The 9,595-nt window shown below is 34.5% G+C and overlaps 1 long non-coding RNA gene across 1 annotated transcript; it reads left to right on the forward strand.

Annotated features, from left to right (window-relative positions):
- Nucleotides 1-6,382: 6,382 nt before the first annotated feature.
- Nucleotides 6,383-7,882, forward strand: LOC116375322 (uncharacterized). The gene is made up of 2 exons (XR_004211081.1): nucleotides 6,383-7,591; nucleotides 7,702-7,882. It is a non-coding gene; the product is annotated as an uncharacterized LOC116375322 (long non-coding RNA).
- Nucleotides 7,883-9,595: the final 1,713 nt, after the last annotated feature.

Consider the following 9,595-nt stretch of genomic DNA (forward strand, 5'->3'; position numbering starts at 1 on the left):
AAAACAGCTACTATGTTGTCAATCTAAAATATCAATCTAAAACAGCTACTATGTAACAATCTAAAACAGCCACTATGTAACAATTTAAAACAGCCACTATGTAACAATCTAAAACAGCCACTATGTAACAATCTAAAACAGCCACTATGTAACAATCTAAAATATCAATCTAAAACAGCCACTATGTAACAATCTAAAACAGCCACTATGTAACAATCTAAAACAGCCACTATGTAACAATCTAAAACAGCCACTATGTAACAATCTAAAACAGCCACTATGTAACAATCTAAAACAGCTACTATGTATCAATCTAAAACAGCTACTATGTAACAATCTAAAACAGCCACTATGTAACAATCTAAAACAGCTACTATGTAACAATCTAAAACAGCCACTATGTAACAATCTAAAACAGCTACTATGTAACAATCTAAAACAGCTACTATGTAACAATCTAAAACAGCTACTATGTAACAATCTAAAACAGCCACTATGTAACAATCTAAAACAGCCACTATGTAACAATCTAAAACAGCCACTATGTAACAATCTAAAACAGCTACTATGTAACAATCTAAAACAGCCACTATGTATCAATCTAAAACAGCCACTATGTAACAATCTAAAACAGCCACTATGTAACAATCTAAAACAGCCACTATGTAACAATCTAAATATCAATCTAAAACAGCCACTATGTAACAATCTAAAACAGCCACTATGTAACAATCTAAAACAGCCACTATGTAACAATCTAAAACAGCTACTATGTAACAATCTAAAACAGCCACTATGTAACAATCTAAAATATCAATCTAAAACAGCCACTATGTAACAATCTAAATATCAATCTAAAACAGCTACTATGTAACAATCTAAAACAGCCACTATGTAACAATCTAAAATATCAATCTAAAACAGCTACTATGTAACAATCTAAATATCAATCTAAAACAGCCACTATGTAACAATCTAAAACAGCTACTATGTAAACAATCTAAAACAGCTACTATGTATCAATCTAAAACAGCCACTATGTAACAATCTAAAACAGCTACTATGTAACAATCTAAAACAGCCACTATGTAACAATCTAAAATATCAATCTAAAACAGCCACTATGTAACAATCTAAAACAGCCACTATGTAACAATCTAAAACAGCCACTATGTATCAATCTAAAACAGCTACTATGTAACAATCTAAAACAGCCACTATGTATCAATCTAAAACAGCCACTATGTATCAATCTAAAACAGCCACTATGTAACAATCTAAAACAGCCACTATGTAACAATCTAAAACAGCTACTATGTAACAATCTAAAACAGCCACTATGTAACAATCTAAAACAGCCACTATGTAACAATCTAAAACAGCCACTATGTAACAATCTAAAACAGCCACTATGTAACAATCTAAAACAGCCACTATGTAACAATCTAAAACAGCCACTATGTATCAATCTAAAACAGCTACTATGTTGTCAATCTAAAACAGCCACTATGTAACAATCTAAAATATCAATCTAAAACAGCCACTATGTAACAATCTAAAACAGCCACTATGTAACAATCTAAAACAGCCACTATGTAACAATCTAAAACAGCCACTATGTAACAATCTAAAACAGCCACTATGTATCAATCTAAAACAGCTACTATGTTGTCAATCTAAAACAGCCACTATGTAACAATCTAAAATATCAATCTAAAACAGCTACTATGTAACAATCTAAAACAGACACTATGTATCAATCTAAAACAGCCACTATGTAACAATCTAAAACAGCTACTATGTAACAATCTAAAACAGCCACTATGTAACAATCTAAAACAGCCACTATGTAACAATCTAAAATATCAATCTAAAAACAGCTACTATGTAACAATCTAAAACAGCCACTATGTAACAATCTAAAACAGCCACTATGTAACAATCTAAAACAGCACTATGTAACAATCTAAAACAGCCACTATGTAACAATCTAAAATATCAATCTAAAACAGCTACTATGTTGTCAATCTAAAATATCAATCTAAAACAGCTACTATGTAACAATCTAAAACAGCCACTATGTAACAATTTAAAACAGCCACTATGTAACAATCTAAAACAGCCACTATGTAACAATCTAAAACAGCCACTATGTAACAATCTAAAATATCAATCTAAAACAGCCACTATGTAACAATCTAAAACAGCCACTATGTAACAATCTAAAACAGCCACTATGTAACAATCTAAAACAGCCACTATGTAACAATCTAAAACAGCCACTATGTAACAATCTAAAACAGCTACTATGTATCAATCTAAAACAGCTACTATGTAACAATCTAAAACAGCCACTATGTAACAATCTAAAACAGCTACTATGTAACAATCTAAAACAGCCACTATGTAACAATCTAAAACAGCCACTATGTAACAATCTAAAATATCAATCTAAAACAGCTACTATGTAACAATCTAAAACAGCCACTATGTAACAATCTAAAACAGCCACTATGTAACAATCTAAAACAGCCACTATGTAACAATCTAAAATATCAATCTAAAACAGCCACTATGTAACAATCTAAAACAGCCACTATGTAACAATCTAAAACAGCCACTATGTAACAATCTAAAACAGCCACTATGTAACAATCTAAAACAGCTACTATGTATCAATCTAAAACAGCTACTATGTAACAATCTAAAACAGCTACTATGTAACAATCTAAAATATCAATCTAAAACAGCCACTATGTAACAATCTAAAACAGCCACTATGTAACAATCTAAAACAGCCACTATGTAACAATCTAAAACAGCTACTATGTAACAATCTAAAACAGCCACTATGTAACAATCTAAAACAGCCACTATGTAACAATCTAAAACAGCCACTATGTAACAATCTAAAACAGCCACTATGTAACAATCTAAAACAGCCACTATGTAACAATCTAAAACAGCTACTATGTAACAATCTAAAACAGCTACTATGTAACAATCTAAAACAGCTACTATGTAACAATCTAAAACAGCCACTATGTAACAATCTAAAACAGCTACTATGTATCAATCTAAAACAGCTACTATGTAACAATCTAAAACAGCTACTATGTAACAATCTAAAACAGCTACTATGTAACAATCTAAAACAGCCACTATGTAGCAATCTAAAACAGCCACTATGTAACAATCTAAAACAGCCACTATGTATCAATCTAAAACAGCCACTATGTAACAATCTAAAACAGCCACTATGTATCAATCTAAAACAGCCACTATGTAACAATCTAAAACAGCCACTATGTAACAATCTAAAACAGCCACTATGTAACAATCTAAAACAGCCACTATGTTATCAATCTAAAACAGCCACTATGTATCAATCTAAAACAGCTACTATGTAACAATCTAAAACAGCCACTATGTAACAATCTAAAACAGCCACTATGTAACAATCTAAAACAGCCACTATGTAACAATCTAAAACAGCCACTATGTTATCAATCTAAAACAGCCACTATGTATCAATCTAAAACAGCCACTATGTATCAATCTAAAACAGCCACTATGTAACAATCTAAAACAGCCACTATGTAACAATCTAAAACAGCTACTATGTAACAATCTAAAACAGCTACTATGTAACAATCTAAAATATCAATCTAAAACAGCTACTATGTAACAATCTAAAACAGCTACTATGTTGTCAATCTAAAACAGCCACTATGTAACAATCTAAAATATCAATCTAAAACAGCCACTATGTAACAATCTAAAATATCAATCTAAAACAGCTACTATGTAACAATCTAAAACAGCTACTATGTTGTCAATCTAAAACAGCCACTATGTATCAATCTAAAACAGCTACTATGTAACAATCTAAAACAGCCACTATGTAACAATCTAAAATATCAATCTAAAACAGCTACTATGTAACAATCTAAAACAGCCACTATGTAACAATCTAAAACAGCCACTATGTAACAATCTAAAACAGCCACTATGTAACAATCTAAAACAGATACTATGTAACAATCTAAAACAGATACTATGTTGTCAATCTAAAACAGCTACTATGTAACAATCTAAAACAGCTACTATGTAACAATCTAAAACAGCCACTATGTAACAATCTAAAATATCAATCTAAAACAGCCACTATGTAACAATCTAAAATATCAATCTAAAACAGCTACTATGTAACAATCTAAAACAGCTACTATGTTGTCAATCTAAAACAGCCACTATGTATCAATCTAAAACAGCTACTATGTAACAATCTAAAACAGCCACTATGTAACAATCTAAAATATCAATCTAAAACAGCTACTATGTAACAATCTAAAACAGCCACTATGTAACAATCTAAAACAGCCACTATGTAACAATCTAAAACAGCCACTATGTAACAATCTAAAACAGATACTATGTAACAATCTAAAACAGATACTATGTTGTCAATCTAAAACAGCTACTATGTAACAATCTAAAACAGCTACTATGTATCAATCTAAAACAGCTACTATGTAACAATCTAAAACAGCTACTATGTATCAATCTAAAACAGCCACTATGTATCAATCTAAAACAGCTACTATGTAACAATCTAAAACAGCCACTATGTAACAATCTAAAATATCAATCTAAAACAGCTACTATGTAACAATCTAAAACAGCCACTATGTAACAATCTAAAACAGCCACTATGTAACAATCTAAAACAGCCACTATGTAACAATCTAAAACAGCTACTATGTAACAATCTAAAACAGCTACTATGTAACAATCTAAAACAGCCACTATGTAACAATCTAAAACAGCCACTATGTAACAATCTAAAACAGCCACTATGTAACAATCTAAAACAGCCACTATGTAACAATCTAAAACAGCTACTATGTAACAATCTAAAATATCAATCTAAAACAGCTACTATGTAACAATCTAAAATATCAATCTAAAACAGCTACTATGTTGTCAATCTAAAACAGCTACTATGTAACAATCTAAAATATCAATCTAAAACAGCCACTATGTAACAATCTAAAATATCAATCTAAAACAGCCACTATGTAACAATCTAAAACAGCTACTATGTAACAATCTAAAATATCAATCTAAAACAGCTACTATGTAACAATCTAAAATATCAATCTAAAACAGCCACTATGTAACAATCTAAAACAGCTACTATGTAACAATCTAAAACAGCTACTATGTAACAATCTAAAACAGCTACTATGTAACAATCTAAAACAGCCACTATGTAACAATCTAAAACAGCTACTATGTAACAATCTAAAACAGCTACTATGTAACAATCTAAAACAGCTACTATGTAACAATCTAAAACAGCCACTATGTAACAATCTAAAACAGCTACTATGTAACAATCTAAAACAGCTACTATGTAACAATCTAAATTATCAATCTAAAACAGCTACTATGTAACAATCTAAAACAGCCACTATGTAACAATCTAAAACAGCCACTATGTAACAATCTAAAACAGCCACTATGTAACAATCTAAAATATCAATCTAAAACAGCTACTATGTAACAATCTAAAATATCAATCTAAAACAGCCACTATGTAACAATCTAAAACAGCTACTATGTAACAATCTAAAACAGCTACTATGTAACAATCTAAAACAGCCACTATGTAACAATCTAAAATATCAATCTAAAACAGCCACTATGTAACAATCTAAAACAGCCACTATGTAACAATCTAAAACAGCTACTATGTAACAATCTAAAACAGCCACTATGTAACAATCTAAAACAGCTACTATGTAACAATCTAAAACAGCTACTATGTAACAACAGTAATCATGAACATAATGGTACAACTTCCCCTGACTTAGCCATGGTCTTAGGTCGGGGTCGGGGTCGGGGCTGGGGTCGGGGTCGGGGCTGGGGTCGGGGTCGGGGCTGGGGTCGGGGCTTGGGTCGGGTCGGGGTCGGGGCTGGGGTCGGGATCGGGGGGGTCGGGGCTGGGGCTCGTGGCCATGGCCATTCACAGATGTTGGATCTTAATTTGACTCCTTTTGTTGCAGGAGGAAAATAATCCTGCAGTCAGATGAAAGGAAATAGGAATTATCCATAAACACATGGACCCAGAACCTTATGAGTGTGTAATTTCAATTGTGTGGTTTCCCACTGAGATTTGTGGGTGCAAGTATGAGCCCCAAATGTGTCATTTAATTTTGCAACCTTGTTTCATGTTTTGTGATCATTTTTACAACCGTCACAAACTTGTAACTTGACATTTGAATACATTCAATAGGATTTTTAAGCATAATTTATTTTCTGAGTTATTACAGGTCCATTTACGACTATCACTATTCTGCTGTGAATCAAAACACACCTGCAGATTGTTAATCTGCGCTGGGAGTTCCGTCACTGTTGTCACAGTACAAAAGATTCATAAACAAAGATTCACAAGTTTTGTACATTTGTAGAAAGAGATTTGCAGGCAAAAGAAAATGGTTTGCGCATTGGGGGCATGACCTTTTAGTCCTGACCAATCAGTCCAAACCACTGCTGCCTGTTGCTGCAACCATTGGCTGGATTGGCCCAACAATACAATCTCAGGAAGTAGCTTTGAAGATAAGTAATTTCTACAAACTAACGTTATTCGGCCTGAAGTTATTTGTGTATTTATACATATTTGTTGTTGTTGTGAAAAGGCATGACAGTAGTTAGTTTAACATGTGAAATATAAACGAGACAGTTTAGCGGGGTGGGTATAAATTGTGGAAAGTTTCAAAAGTTTCAACAATCTCGTAAATAACAAGGTTGCCAACAAACAACGCAAACAAAGTTGTATAGCGGCAGAATAAAATACCGGGTAGGGAGTGGACTATTTACGCACCGCGTTTATTCCCATAGATGACTGTCCCTACTCTGGTATCGATAAAACATTAAGAATCAGTCCCATGGTGAGTTGAAGCCTATTCGGCAGCTGGTGATCGAGGTGATTTGATCATATTACTTTGTTGGCAACCTTGTACTTTACGAGGTTTTTGGAACAGATTCCTGTTGAAACTTTCCACAAATTATACCCACCCACTTTAGAGAGCTGGCATCTGACCTGCATCCTTACTATCATCTGGCAGCTTTAGATGCGAGGGGGAAACACATGGATATACTAGTTAACCATCTGATTGATCAAGTTGATTTTAAATGCCATTCGCCAGTTGTCAACAACATGTAGCTAACTAACGCTAGAATCATTTAAACTGCTGGGGGACTCCCACCATCACTGTAGCTAATAATGTTAGGTTTCTAAAAAATGAAAAGTATATATTTGCACTTCTTGTCAAACTAATTCGTTCCACTGCCTGTTTATTGATTGAAAAAGTTGGCAAATAGGCTGCATTGTTTTTGGTATAATTTGTCTGAGTAAGAATGTGCTGTGTTTTAATTGGGCTAGTTAGCCAAATTACTGACAGACTTAGCTTGTTGTTGTTCATGTTTTGTCATTGCATTTCAGGTGGAGATGGGGTAAGATCCCTAGGACACAGCATGGATGCCACATCACCACAGGACCATATATATTGAATGTGAATTGCCCGTAAATATCAATGATAATAACAATTGTTGTTCAGCAACATGTGCAGTAAACGCTAACATGGCTTTGGTGATGAGAGGGACATCATGTATGTATTGTCATCTCCCTATCAGACCACTGCATGCTGCGACAAGGGCCTGGATGGTGACACATCTGCTTCAAGCTGCCTGACTGAATACTGGGGCCTTCAGTGGTGCCTTCCCCTTTGATTACAGCAAGAGTCTCCTTATCTGTCTCCTAGCCATTTAAAATGTATTTTATGCAACCAGTCATTCATACAATAGCTGACTTACATTCATGTGTCTTTGTCCTATTCTTCAAGCTGGTCTATATATTTTAGTTGGCACACCTGTGTTATGTCTTATACAGAGCGTTCAGAAAGTATTCAGACCCCTTGACTGATACAGAGCGTTCAGAAAGTATTCAGACCCCTTGACTGATACAGAGCGTTCAGAAAGTATTCAGACCCCTTGAATGGTACAGAGTGTTCAGAAAGTATTCATACCCCTTGACTGGTACAGAGCATTCAGAAAGTATTCAGACCCCTTGACTGGTACAGAGCATTCAGAAAGTATTCATACCCCTTGACTGGTACAGAGCGTTCAGAAAGTATTCATACCCCTTGACTGGTACAGAGCGTTCAGAAAGTATTCATACCCCTTGACTGGTACAGAGCGTTCAGAAAGTATTCATACCCCTTGACTGGTACAGAGCGTTCAGAAAGTATTCATACCCCTGGACTGGTACAGAGCGTTCAGAAAGTATTCATACCCCTTGACTGGTACAGAGCATTCAGAAAGTATTCATACCCCTTGACTTATAGCACATTTCATTGTTACAGCCTGAATTCAAAATGGATTCAATATATGTTTCTCTCATCTATCTAATACCCCATAAGTGAAAACATGTTTTTAGACATTTTTACAAATGTATTAAAATTGAAACCCAGAATTATCTCATTTACATAAGTATTCACACCCCTGAGTCAATACTTTGTAGAAGCTCCTTTGGCGGAGATTACAGCTGAGTCCCATACTTGGATTGTGCAACATTTACCCATTGCTAGACAACCATTTCCAGGTCTGCCATAGATTTAAGTCAAACTGGAAAACGGCCACTCAGGAACCATCTACTTGTCATCTTGGTAAGCAACTCCGGAGTAGATTTGGCCTTTTTTTAAACATTTTATTATTGTCCTGCTGGAAGACAAATTAATCTCCCTGTGTCTGGTGGAATGCCCTTAATGATTACAAGCATACCCATAACATGATGCAGCCACCACAATGCTTGAAAATATAAAGAGTGGTACTCAGTGATATGTTTGGGGCAGATCCAAACAACTCTTTGTATTCAGGATAAAAGTGAATTGTTTTGCCACATGTGTTTTGCAGTATTACTTTAGTGCCTTGTTGCAAACAGGATGCATGTTGTGGAATATTTTGATGCTGTACATGCTTAATGACATGCTACATGCTTAATACATGCTTAATGACATGCTGTCATTTAGGTTAGTATTGTGGAGTAACTACAATGTTGTTGATCCATCCTCAGTTCTCTCTTATCACAGCTATTAAACTCTGTCATTTAGGTTAGTATTGTGGAGTAACTACAATGTTGTTGATCCATCCTCAGTTCTCTCTTATCACAGCCATTAAACTCTGTCATTTAGGTTAGTATTGTGGAGTAACTACAATGTTGTTGATCCATCCTCAGTTCTCTCTTATCACAGCCATTAAACTCTGTCATTTAGGTTAGTATTGTGGAGTAACTACAATGTTGTTGATCCATCCTCAGTTCTCTCTTATCACAGCTATTAAACTCTGTCATTTAGGTTAGTATTGTGGAGTAACTACAATGTTGTTGATCCATCCTCAGTTCTCTCTTATCACAGCCATTAAACTCTGTAACTGTTATAAAGTCATCATTGGCCTCATGGTGAAATCCCTGAACGGTTTCCTTCCTCTCCAGCAACTGAGTTAGGAAGGACGCCTGTATTTCTGTAGTGAC

Source organism: Oncorhynchus kisutch, linkage group LG9, assembly GCF_002021735.2.
Source record: "Oncorhynchus kisutch isolate 150728-3 linkage group LG9, Okis_V2, whole genome shotgun sequence".
Taxonomy (NCBI): Eukaryota; Metazoa; Chordata; class Actinopteri; order Salmoniformes; family Salmonidae; genus Oncorhynchus; species Oncorhynchus kisutch.